The sequence below is a fragment of the Pseudonaja textilis genome, chromosome 1 (genome assembly GCF_049901715.1).
Source record: "Pseudonaja textilis isolate UNSWEBS1 chromosome 1, rPseTex1.2, whole genome shotgun sequence".
Lineage (NCBI taxonomy): Eukaryota > Metazoa > Chordata > Lepidosauria > Squamata > Elapidae > Pseudonaja > Pseudonaja textilis.
This window is the reverse complement of record NC_141990.1, coordinates 191,441,407-191,455,173: the sequence shown is the minus strand read 5'-3', so window position 1 is coordinate 191,455,173 and position 13,767 is coordinate 191,441,407. Positions and strand designations below refer to the sequence as shown.

At 40.1% G+C, this 13,767-nt stretch overlaps 1 protein-coding gene across 17 annotated transcripts in view; it reads right to left on the bottom strand.

The window, feature by feature from the left end:
* Positions 1-13,767, bottom strand: part of COBLL1 (cordon-bleu WH2 repeat protein like 1) — a 115,403-nt gene that overhangs the window by 63,460 nt on the left and 38,176 nt on the right. The window lies entirely within an intron of this gene.

Here is a 13,767-nt window from a genome sequence, read left to right as displayed (position 1 = left end):
TATACGAATAGGATAAACATATTTCCCAAATGATGTTAGATATTTTCGGAAAAGAAGCATTTGATCAAAAAGTAAGATTCATAAAATAATTCAATCTTTTTTGCAACTGCTTATTAATGTGGTAAAGTTTTAGAAATCATGTTCCATACTGATATGTTTTCCTCATTTTTAAACTTTTAATTTATCTAAAGCATCAGTGTTAATCATTTCTAATTACTATTGTGTGTGTATATACACACATATATAAGTGTGCATATATCAATCACCAAATTCATTAACTTACAGATTGTCTTTGCTTAACAACCATTCATTCAGTGACCATTCAAAGTCATTGTGGCTCTGAAAAAAATGATACCTCCAGCTCTTGAAGTTATGGCTGTTGCAGTAGTCTCGCAATCATATGAACAAGAGAAGGGCCAGGGGAGACATGACAGCAGTCTTCCAATATTTGAGGGGCTGCCAGAGAGAGGAAGGGGTCAATCTATTTTCTAAAGCACCTATAGGCCAGACAAGGAATAATGGATGGAAATTGAACAAGGAGAGATTTAACCTGAGAATAAGGAGAAACTTTCTGACAGTGAGAACAATCAACCAATGGAATAGCTTGCCTTCGGAAGTTGTGAGAGGGCCATCACTGGAGGCTTTCAAGAATAGATTGGACTCCCATCTGTCAGAAATGGCGTAGGGTCTCCTGCTTGGGCAGGGGATTGGACTAGATGACCTACAAGATCCCTTCCAACTCTGATTATCTGTTAACAAAATGCAGGTGATTGGCCACCTAGGACTCCTCATTGCCTTTGTTTGGTGGAAGTCTGCAGAAAGTCACAATTTGTAATTTCCAGGCATACTATTGAGTTGGGAAAGAAAGGGGGAAAAAATTAAAAGCCACAGAAAGGGAGAAAATAAGTAGTGCTACATATTTCGGTTCCGGTTCTACCAACTGATTTCTTCGGTGCCATCTTCATCACGAGCAAGTGAGGCTGAAACAGCCGTTAAAACCAAGATTGAGATTTGATGTCAATGCCATATGTGGCTGTTCATTTCTTCAAGAAATTCAGAGAGAAAATGTGGCATCTCCCCTTCCCTTCCTTTCCCTTCCCTCTGTAGAGGAAGAGGAATTTCTTAATCACAAGCATATTTATATCCTGTCCTAATAGAATGAATGTGAACTACAACTCTTTTTTCCATTTCACCTATTTTCACCTTTCACTATCATATTATGACTCAGTTGACCACTCTATCTACATATTACAGCAGTTACTAATCTTCATAGGAGTTTTGTATGTTATTATTAGTGTTACTTTGAAAGAAGATGCAAATAAATATGTTTCTATAAATGTAGACTTTCCCAAGTTTGTATAAAGGATGGGGTTTCTTCACTTTGGAATGGATTCGAGGAGGAAAGATAACACATAATACACATATTTATTTTTGAAATCAATAGTGCATATGAACCTATTTCATTCTTGTTACCATTCTAATCATTAAGGGAAAGTAGAACCACCCCTATATTAGCGTGCCTCCAGACTTCAGCTTGGTCCGTTTAAATATACAATAAAACTGACAGAAAACTGCTCAGCCTAGTATTTAATGTGACATTCTATTAACATGTAAGTTACAGGCAAAAAAAAAAAGTTAATTTTCAATTAATGTGTCAGTAACCTATGTAAATTCAAAATAAATGAAAAAAAAAAAGAATTAATCTGAAGTACTGCAGCAGTCTCACATACTATTCAAAATTACAGGTTCAATTTATATTGTTAGGCCTCCCCCACTCATTTTTCTCTTTTTATCAGTAGAAGGGAGTGGTTTGAAATATACACTGCCACTGCACCAAATATTACTATCCCTAGGGAGATACATTGACTCTGAAACAAAAGACACTTACGTTACATTGAAGTAATCTGATTGTATACTATTCTGCATCCAATGTTATTTTAAAAACAAGCTTTTGTTTAAACTGGGTGTTTCTTTGGCAAAGTCATTGTTTGTTATTATGGTGAGATTCTTGATAAAATATGTCATTTGTTTACAATGCTTTGAAAAATTACATTATTTGAAATGTTACAATGCTAAGTATATATATTTAGATGGTGCGGCCCAGCCATCATTCATACATATTATTTGCATATTTTTAAAAAGCACATTGTTTCCATAAGCTAGCTCCATTATTATGGGATCTTGGACTTGTATTATCTACAGGTTGGGAAAGATTGACATTCCCGGGATAAGTTTGCAACTGAAAACTTATATAACCTAATAAAAAATTTCCTGTAACTAAATATGAATTTAAGGGCACCAGATTTATTTTGTTTCTATATCATAAAACTAGTAACAAAATCAGTAGCATAGAATCAACAGCATTTTTCAAGCTAACTAAAAAAAATGAACTATTAATTAAAAAGCCACCTTGCAATGGTTCATTGTAAAATTATGTTTGTGCTGTCTACAGTTATTTATTTCTCGGTTGGATGTATAGCCTGCCTTTCCTCCAGAAACCTACAATGGTGTGTGTGTGTGTGTGTGTGTGTGTGTGTGTGTGTGTGTGTGTATCCTCTTCCTCCTATTTTCCCCCTACCGTAACCCTGCGAGGTAGATCAGACTTAGAGAATGACTCACCTAAAATACACAGTTAGCTTCTATAGCCAAGCATAGAGTTGAAAACTAGATTTCCCTGATAACAATCCAGTGCTGTACCACAATGATTCCCTGTGATTCCCTGTTAAATCTACTGATAAATCATGGGCTGTACTAAGAACTTTAATGTTTGTTTCCCAATAATGAATATATAAGCTTTTGTATTTTTAAATGAGGTTCAAAATATTATAAGTATGCATATATAAACTGTAATTCAGAGTATTTATTTTCTTTATCATATAAACAAACTTCAAAGACTAAACACTAGCATTAAACCATTGAAAGGCAAAAATTCAGGTGTATGTACTCACACAACAGTCATAACAAAGTATGGTGCAGTTAAAAGTATCAGCCCTCCGTAGCTAATTAGATACAAACTACCTTCATTACCAATATGGATGCTCTGCTTAAAATATTAATATTCCTAATCATAGCATGTCTTCTGCTTACCCAAATGTTGAGATGCAGGATGCTTTCTCTGTACTCCAACAACTTAAAACTTTATGGGCTCTTCCCTCTATAGCAGCAGCCCCCAATCTTTTGGGCACTAGAGACAGGTTCTGTGGAGAGAGGTTATTCCAGGGACCGGAGGGGGCCTAGTTTCGTGTGTTGCCTGCATCTTGAGAATGGGGCTTCACTTGATTGTGTGACCCGGTTTCTGGCATGCTGTAGACTGGTATTGGGGACCCCTGCTCTATAGCACATGTGTAGAAAAGTTCTATACTGTAGCTGCTCTCTTTCTCTTCAGATAAGACTATCATTTAAGCCTTTCTATTTATAATTTCACTGTCAGGCCAAAATAACCTTGGAAGCATGTGTACAGATCTTTATCATTGTTTTAGCTTGTTTCCAATAAGGGCTTTCTGGTCTTTATTCTGTAATTGTATTATGTAGCTGTGTAGGTTTTTCTCCTCTTTCATTAAAGATCCCTTTGAAGGGCCCCACTTGACAAAAAGCATCTCAATAAATAAATCAACTGCTGGTAATCCTGACATATCCACTTCAGCTAATTCAAGAACCTACACTAAGCAGCTTTACCATTTTTAAAATAACCTAATTCAGTAATAGACTAATCTGCTCTACACAATGGAAGTCTGTGTTCATATCAGTTTAATTGCAGTGTTAGATATCTCAAGAATAGCAAACACTGTCCAATAGAAATACTGTTGTTTCAATGGTACCACCACTACCACCCCTTTCTACAATTCTAATTCCACTTTATTGGCTTTTAAATGGGCTTTGAAAAGCTTTTTAGCTGCTTTTAACTAATATCCTGGGCTGAACATTCTACATTTTAACTGCTATTATACATGATTTCTAAATTGTTCCAACCGTACTGTTAATGTATAAACACCTCCTTCCAAATCAGAGAAATGTGCAGTTGCAATGCATTGCTACTACAATTGATTTTTCTTAAAATGAAAAGATACTAGAATACAATGAATAAGTGGCAGAATGAATAAAGGTGCAGCAAGAAGCAAAGACACCTGGGCTGTCTAAAAGATTAACATGTCTGGAGTGACTTTGCAAAGATTAGTTTAAATCCTAGCATAGAATAGCAGATTTCATCCATTTGTACACAAAAGGCGTCCACTTTAAGGCAAATCTATCACTTTTTGCAATGGAGATGAACTGGTATTCAGACAGCAGGAATAGTAATAATCACAATAATAATGAAGTATTGCACTCTAACACCAATTCCACTTGGGTCTTCCAGCATGAATAAACCCCAAGGTTCATTTTGTCCTCCCCAGCCCCCTAGTCATATCAGGAAGTCAAGAACTTTATTTTTTTAAAAAAACTACTTTTTATAAATTAGGAAACGATCTACTTTTGCTATCTCTCTAGGTTTCATTTTAGTGATAAAAGATTAAGAGAGAGAATGATACATGGTCTGAAAACCCTGAGAGCTTTGTTCTGTTTCTGTGTTTGTAAGACAGTTTTAAACAGGTATCTGTGATTTACGACCAGGTGCTTATCAGTCATTTGAAGTTATGACACGCCTCCACAGAGCTACTTATAAATTCAAACTAGTTTCTATGAACACCCTCCCCATGCAATTACATGAGTGCACTTTGGATACTTGGTAACTTTACAGCTGTTTGCAAAAATTTGTGGTCACAGGAATGTGATTTATGATTAATTTTTTTGCCAGAAACTGGAGTTTCCATTTTCCAGCAAAAAAAACACCCATTGTAAACAATGGATTTGCTTAATGACCACCACAATAAAGGTTGTAAAATTGGATGTGGTCACATAGTGACCCATTTAACAACCAGCACAACTTACAACTATAATTCTTGGCTTAATTTACACCTGTAAATCAAAGACTACTTGTATCAAATCATACTATTAGTACATTTCAGGTCAGTATTTTACTGGCCAAATTCCACCCCTGCAACTGTACAGAAGCTAGGAAAAGACTGAGTTAAATTATACTAAAAGTACCTCCTAATTTCCAGTGTTCAGTTATAAATCAGCACCTAGCAGACCTTGGATCAGCAGTTAGACTGGTGATATTTTTATGGGAAACTCCTTGGAAACTGACTAGGCTAGAAAACCAAAAAGCATTCTGGAAAAAAGGCAATGGCAACCTGTTGATGCTAAGAAAACTGTTTGGAGATGTCCATGAATTCCTGAGACGTTGAGTTGAACCCAAGAGGACTTTACTGTTACCAGCAGTTAATTAGTATCTAAATTAACAGCCTACGCAAATGTCTAATCCAGCGCTGTTTTATTCTTCAATAATATAAAATCAGTTTATTTGTTGTCTGAAAATATTCTGCAAAGTCTCTAATACAAACTTATAAATATTTCATTTTTACCCTCAGAGCCTGAAAGGAACACAGAGGCAGAAAAACAAAAGGATGAATTAAATAAAGTGTCATGCCAACCGTGACACCGGATTGTGAGAGCCAATTCGCAGAAAAGCTGCCATAATTAACTTGGTCAGACATAAATCTGTGAAAAGGGTATTTGCCCCTGACTCTAATCCCCAGGCATGTTAGGGGTACACTTCAGAATGAAGCACCACTTTTATTTTCCAAGAATTATGATAGCATTGGGAAGCAATCATGCTTCAAAGCAAACAGCAAGCTTCCAGCACAGGAATGCTTTGAAGTATGCCAGAAGTATTTCCTCTTTCTATTTTTGATCTAGAACAGGGGTGTCAAACTCAATTTCATTGAGGGCCGCAGCAGGATTGTGTTTGACCTCAGGGGAGCCAGGGTGGTCGGCGTGGCTGGAGTGGGCGTGGACATGGTAGGCGTGGCCAGCTCGACCTCACTCATCAAGGCTCCGTTTTTGGCTGCAATGGCCTTCTGCAGCCCTCTGCCAGCGAAAATGCACGGCCTCCTGGGCTCCATTTTTCCTGGCAGAGGCACCATGGGCTGATCCTTCGCTGTTTCCAGGACGGCCCTGCGGGCCAGATCTAAGCACCCTGATCCAGCCCACGGTCCTTGAGTTTGACACTTAGAAGAATCCTTTTAAAAAGTACAAATTGATGGACCTCAAGAAAGATAACCACAAGTACTTAACACCCATGGACATCCGAAGCAACGTTCTGAAGTATGACAATCAACAAAATTGCTTTTAAAAGTATTCTAGGGTGTGTACTCATAAAAAAATAAGACAATTTTCTAATTTGCTGTTTCATGCCAAAATGTGGTTTGCTGCATGCTGCATGCATAATGTCATTGTGTGTCTGCTTCTTTTAGAAGTGCCATAGGTGATCAATTCCATTGTGGATAGCAAGATAGGTCTGCATTTCATTGTACAGTATGTTAAATACATGGCTTAATATGGCTTTATATTAACCATAATATGGCTTAATGTTAAATAAGGACCAGAGTTGGCTATCACTTGGACTAAAGGAAATTGTTGATAGAAAGTGAAACTTGAGTTGGGTGTTTAAAAAAAACAACCTTTAGTCATACAAATTGCTGGGTCATAATGAAAACTTTACAGGATTCAGGATAAGGTACAAATGTTGACAAAAAAAAATTAAGGTTATCAGGAACAGTCAAGAGGTTCGTGTACTTCCCCCACTACTCCTTTAGAAGATTCACTAAAATATAAATTATTGGACATATTTAAAAATAACTTCTAGTTCAGGATTCCAAGCATGCCAATTGTACAAACTCCCATACAGAATTACATTATGGAATGTATGTATGAATCTAGTTTCACCAATATAAAGGCAAAGTTTCTTCTGTCCAGTTGTGTTTGACTCTAGGTGTTCATCACCTTTTCTTCACCAAGGGAGCCAGCGTTGTCTGAAGACTTTTCTGTGGTCATATGGCCAGTAAGACCTTACTTCGAGGGACACACAATGCTGTTACCTTCCCACCAAAGTGGTACCACTTTTATCTACCCTTATTTGCATGCTTTCAAACTGCTAGGTGTGCAGGAGCTGGGGCAAGTTATGGGAGCCCCCCCCCCCAATCGTGCAACACTTGGGACTTGAACCCTATCAGCTTTTTAGCTGACAAGTTCAGCATCTTTAGCCATCAAGTCACTGTGCCCTTCTCACCATTATAGTGAACAGCAATTCTTTTCCACTTTAATCAAATGGAAGCTATGCAAACCTTCATATTTAGATAAATGGCTGAATGTCATTTTTATCTGATTTATACAGCTACTAATTTCACACAAGTAACTGGAGGCCTTACCAAAAACCCACTACATCTCATACTATCTCATGTTAGGCTCATTTTACAACGTGTCTTTTTTTTCTTGCTAGTATTTGCCCTTAAGTGATGGGCCTGCTTATTTTTGGACCAATCCTGGATAGATTCATTGGTTATGACCAGGAATTGACCAACCAGTATGTTGTCAAGCCTCACATCATGGGTTGAGTTATTGCCCCAGAGTCACCAGCTGGCTTTATGCCTAAAGGGAGGCTAGAACTTACAGTCTCTGCCAGCTGTCTTAACCACGAATCAAACCAGCTCTCTTTAAGAAAGCAGAATCTACGCAGCTTTAAATTGATAGGTTTAGGTTGAGATATAGGTAATTGAATTCTCCTTTATTTTAATGGCCAAGGAAGCTCTGAAGTAATTTACACAAGTTCAACTGAAAATACCAAAAATCTTGGGAATAAAAAGTGACAGCTTTACCCAAAACACTGCCACTAGCAGAGCCACAAAGAATGTTACCCCAGATAATAGAAGAAAACATGTTCTGTGAAGTTTGTGAAGAGGATCTAACTCTGGAATTTTCTAGTTCAGGAAAACTTCATTTTTAAAAAAATCTGTATAATCATTTCAAGCTTTTATTATATAAAATTAATAGTTTAAAACAGCAGTAATCCTTCACTCCCATCTCATGCATTCATTTACACTCCTAACTACAAATACCATTCTTAACATTCCACTGGAGTATTATCCTGGATAAAACAGAGCATGGAGGAATCGTCCTGGAGAGGACTAGCTAAAGGAGGGGTATCAAACTCACGGCCTGCGGGCTAAATGCATCATGCACTGGCCATGCCCACCCCCATTTTAGTGAAGGGGGAAAGTTGCGATACGTCATGGGACGATGTGTCATCGTGAATTTGACACCCCTGAGCTAAAGGATCTTTTTGAAGCACCTTGTCAAAGCTCATCCAATCAAGCAGAATAATCAAAAACCTTAAAAACCGGTAAATTGGTGATTCACGCAAGGAAACCCGATTATGCTGTTCTGAAATATGAGTACTTGACCTTTATTTCTCATTAACAATTTGTTAAATTGCAGTAATGGCAAAGCATTCTTTGAACATAATATTTCAATATGTCAGAACAAAAGAGCAGAAGGGTCAGGCACTGGTTGTTTGCATGACAATGAATTTTCCTCTCCCATTCTGATTGTCACAATTGTCTATGTTTATGAAAATCAACTTCTCACATAAAACAGATTAATAAGACACAAAATAGCACCGCTTCCAAACCTGATGCTAGTAAATTAAACCCAGAAAGCTTTGGGTAAGTTTGTTTCCACTCCCAAGAATAAATAGAGGAAAAACAAAAAATAGTTAAAGAACTTTGCAAAGACATACCGTGTTTCTCATAAAATAAGGTCGGGTCTTATATTTTTTTGAGCCCCGAAAAAGCAGCTAGGCCGTCTTTTCGGGGGTGACTTAATTCCCCCCCTTTCATCTTCATCTAGAGCACCCCGTGGGCAGCCTCGCCACCAGCTGCTCCTAACGGGTGATCATGGCGAAGCGCAGAGATCTCCCTATTCCCACCAAACACCTTTGCTGCAGACCCAAGACCTTTGGCACCTGTCGCTGTTGCTTTCCCTTCTGCCTATTCCACTGCCACGTTTGGAGCTGCCGCTTCTGTGTTTGGAGTGCTGCTGCCATTTGGAGTGCCGCCGCCATTTGGAGCACCGCTGCCACGTTTGGAGCTGCCGCCGTGTTTGGACTGCCGCCATTTGGAGCACCGCCGCCACATTTGGAGCTGCCACTTCCCTGTTTGGAGCTGCCGCCGTATTTTGACTGCTGCCGCCATTTGGAGCACCGCCGCCACATTTGGAGCTGCTGCTTCCGTGTTTGGAGCTGCCGCCATGTTTGGAGTGGCGGCCGTGCTCCAAATGGGGGTGGTGCTCCAAACAGCGGCACTTCCAAACACAAAAGCGACAGCTCCAAACGTGGCGGTGATGCTCCAAATGCCGGTGGCACTCCAAATGGCAGAGGCACAACACGGAAGTGGCAGCTCCAAACGTGGCGGCAGAATGGGCAGAAGGGAAAGCAACAGCGGCAGGTGCCAAAGGTCTTGGGTCTGCAGCAAAGGTGTTTGGTGGGAGTAGGGAGCTCTCTGCGCTTCGCCATGATCACCCGTTAGGAGCAGCTGGTGGTGAGGAATTGCTGCCCGCGGGGTGCTCCTAACAGCAAGTCCCCCCCTTCCCCCATTTTGCATGTTTTAAACTAGGCCTAAATTTGGGGGGAGGGGCTTAATTTGATTTTATGTCTAGAAAACATGCTGGGTCTTCCTATTGGTGGAGGCTGTATTGTTGGAGAAACACGGTACATAGTTGTCATCTGAGAGCACAGGAGTATGTAGCAGTGTGATGTAACATGGCATCAATATAGAATTCTAGATACTAGGAACAATGGGCATTATGCAAGCGACCTTTCAGTTCTGCAGTGGGGCCTTCCTTTGATCTTCTCTCAGACTCCATGTGTACAAGTCAAACCAGTTCAAAAGGAAACCTGAGGACTTTGCAGTGATAGAAAAGAGAGAAAGAACCTGTACAACTAGCAGTTGCCCTTCTGCCAGCAGAATGACCCATTTGATGCAATTCATGAACAGAAGGGACTTTATTCTCCTATTTTCCAAGCTAAACATGTTGCAGCAAATACTAACTGTAATTAGAGCCAGAAACTGATTTGATAATAATTAGGCCTCGTGCTCAGAAATTCTTAACATTGGTACTATATAATAGTTCACCCCAGGTGTCTCAGAAAAGGAAACAAAGGGAATCTGAACACATTAACCTTAAAGCAAATTAATATTAAGAAGATAATTCAAAGCAACAAACATTGTTGGAGAGGGGCATATCCCGTGGAATTCAGAATGCCAATTATAACACTTAAACACTTTCTTATTGGAAACATGGCCTATAACCTGCTACTCCCCGAAAGCCAGAATTTCAACTAAAAGTGTTCTGATTCAGAGATGAATGGTACCACCTGCTAACAATTTTCCTGCCCTAAATAGACCTTGCAACTCTGCCAGATTTGTAGAATCACTTGCCAACTGATTTAGAATTTTTACTATGAGGTTTGTAGCCTGTTAATATCTAATAAACTGAATTTTGCGATAGAGCAATCCATTTTTTCATTTCCTTTACGCTGGTTCTGCTGCTTTGATTCTTAAACCTAACCGTTGTTTATTTATTTTAAAAAAATATTAATAGATTTATTTATTCTGGGGGTTGAAGTCCACAAGCCATAGAGGGGCCATCATTCCCCACCTCTGACATACAGGGTAAATCTTGGGCCAAGCACTTTTACTTTCCATCCCTGGTAGCAGCACAGGTCTGCAAGCTGCAGATCTTGGTAAAATAAAGATACCTGATCTTGGCCTCATCTCGGTTTCTTTTTTCCAATCAAACTTTCTGTTCACAAATGAGTTGCAAATATATTAAGCCTTAAACATGAGTCTGAATTGAATACTTTTAACTCCTGTCATTAAAAGGCATAATAAGTATAATCACCTAAAGGAGAGTTTATTCAGTAAAACAGAAAAGAACTAAAATTAAAATCATCTCAAAATATTGGTCTCTTTCCCCGTTAAGGAAATACCTAAAAATGTAACAACATTCTTTCACAATAAGCTACAGTTGTGTGTTTGCAAGATTTATTTTTTAAAATGCTTTTTCACTTTGTCTTCCCCAAATTATTTAAAAAAATACAGAGAAACAGATCTGCTTCCAAAATACACACACAAAACATGCTCTTGCTTTAACGTATTACAAAACTTTCAAAGTTTCATGCAATGAGGTAATTGAGTTAAAATATGTCAGAACATTAGCTAAACAGCTAACTTCTTCTAATTCTTCCTATCCCAAGGGGCAGCCATTTTGCTCAAACAAAAAAATTCCAAAACTTAGTGCTGATGGTACTGACTGCCAACTCATAGCTTAAAAAAAAGTCTGCCAAAAAAGCTGTAAAAAATTAGATCCTAAGCTGGACAAACTCACACCCTTTGTAGACTGCTGTGCAAGTGGAATGCTCAGCAAAGTACTAACTGGGAGTTATTTGAAATAAATCTCAAGAAAGATGAGGATCATCTGGTAGATTAATAACAGGAACTCCTGACCAGCAGTTCAAAAGCCAGATTCCTCCAATGAAGTCAAGAGGAATTCCATCTAACTTTTAGCACAGGGGTTTTCAAAATAGCAGTGTCACACTGTCATCATGTGATGTATCACGACTTTTTTCCCCTTCGCTAAACTGGGGGTGGGGGTGGCCAGCACGTGACACGTTCAGCCTGTGGGCCACAAGTTTGACACCCCTGTGTTCTAGCATATTTATCAAATCAAAGGTAACATGCACAAATGCCAAAGAAAATATTACATTCAGTTCCACAGTGCAAAAGTTCCACAGTGCATGCATGTTTGCTTTATTTTATTTATTTAAAATATTTACATAGCCATCCATCTTATGTATCATAATCCCGGGTAGCTATAATAATAATAAAACAATAACAAGTGTAATTCCTGGGCTCTAGCCACATAACACCACAAAGCTTGTGGGAAGAGCTAAGATTTCAGGACTTCTCAGAAGGTCTGGGGGTGGGGGAAGGGCCTGGTCAGAGCTCTGCGAGGGGAAGGGGTCAAAGGGAGGGGATGCTATGGAAAAGGCATACTGACTAGGTCCCAATAGGCAACATTTTTAAAAAGGAGCCTGGAGCATGTCTATACTTGGAAAGACAGTCCCACAACTGTCCCAGACCATTTGAGGCTTTAAAGATGATAACCAGCTCCTTGAAGAACATCAGAAAAGTGGAAGACAGTGTAGCTCCCATTGCAGCAGTAAAAACATAAGACAAACCATAGCAAAACCACGTGGGCCTCTGCACTCTGGATGGTTTTCAAGGGCAGCCCCCACCCCACCCCAAATAAAAGATTTCAGTAATACAAATTGAAAATGATGAGGGTGTGAGCAGTTGTGACAAAATCGAGGAATGGGTACAACTGGAGCACAAGGTAAATCTATGCAAAGTCCCTCCAGCTACAGCTGCCATCTGCTCCTTGACAATGAATCTTATTTAAAATAAATATATAAAGATTCTTCAAGTCATTTGGAGAAATCAGTGTTGAATTGGCTCCCTCAAAATGAAGTTTAAAAATATTCCATCAAATTCAGATCAATGTGGCATGTCAATTCTATACTAATACTGAGCTTAAATACTACACTGCTCAAAAAAATAAAGGGAACACTTAAACAACATAATGTAACTCCAAGTCAATCACACTTCTGTGAAATCAAACTGTCCACTTAGGTAGAAACACTGATTGACAATCAATTTCACATGCTGTTGTGCAAATGGAATAGACAACAGGTGGAAAACAGAGGCAGATAGCAAGACATCCCCAATAAAGGAGTGGTTCTGCAGGTGGTGACCACAGACCACTTCTCAGTTCCTATGCTTTCTGGCTGGTGGTTTGGTCACTTTTGAATGCTGTTGGTGCTTTCACTCTAGTGGTAGCATGAGACGGAGTCTACAACCCACACAAGTGGCTCAGGTAGTGCAGCTCATCCAGGATGGCACATCAACGCGAGCTGTGGCAAGAAGGTTTGCTGTGTCTGTCAGCGTAGTATCCAGAGCATGGAGGCGCTACCAGGAGACAGGCCAGTACATCGGGAGACGTGGAGGAGGCTGTAGAAGGGCAACAACCCAGCATCAGGGCTGCTACCTCCGCCTTTGTGCAAGGAGGGACAGGAGGAGCACTGCCAGAGCCCTGCAAAATGACCTTCAGCAGGCCACAAATATGCATGTGGCTGCTCAAACAGTCAGAAACAGACTCCATGAGGGTGGTATGAGGGCCCGACGTCCACAGGTGGGGGCTGTGCTTACAGCCCAACACCATGCAGGATGTTTGGCATTTGCCAGAGAACACCAAGATTGGCAAATTCGCCATTGGCGATGAAAGCTGGCTCACACTGAGCACATGTGACAGAGATGACAGGGTCTGGAGACACCGTGGAGAACATTCTGCTGCCTGCAACATCCTCCAGCATGACCGGTTTGGCAGTGGGTCAGTCATGGTGTGGGGTGGCATTTCTTTAGGGGGCCGCACAGCCCTCCATGTGCTCGCCAGAGGTAGCCTGAGTGCCATTAGGTACCGAGATGAGATCCTCAGACCCCTTGCGAGACCATATGCTGATGCGGTTGGCCCTGGGTTCCTCCTAATGCAGGACAATGCTAGACCCCATGTGGCTGGAGTGTGTCAGCAGTTCCTGCTAGACAAAGGCATTGATGCTATGGACTGGCCTGCCCGTTCCCCAGACCTGAATCCAATTGAACACATCTGGGACATCATGTCTCGCTCCATTCACCAATGCCACATTGCACCACAGACTGTCCAGGAGTTGGGGGATGCTTTAGTCCAGATGTGGGAAGAGATCCCTCAGGAGACCAT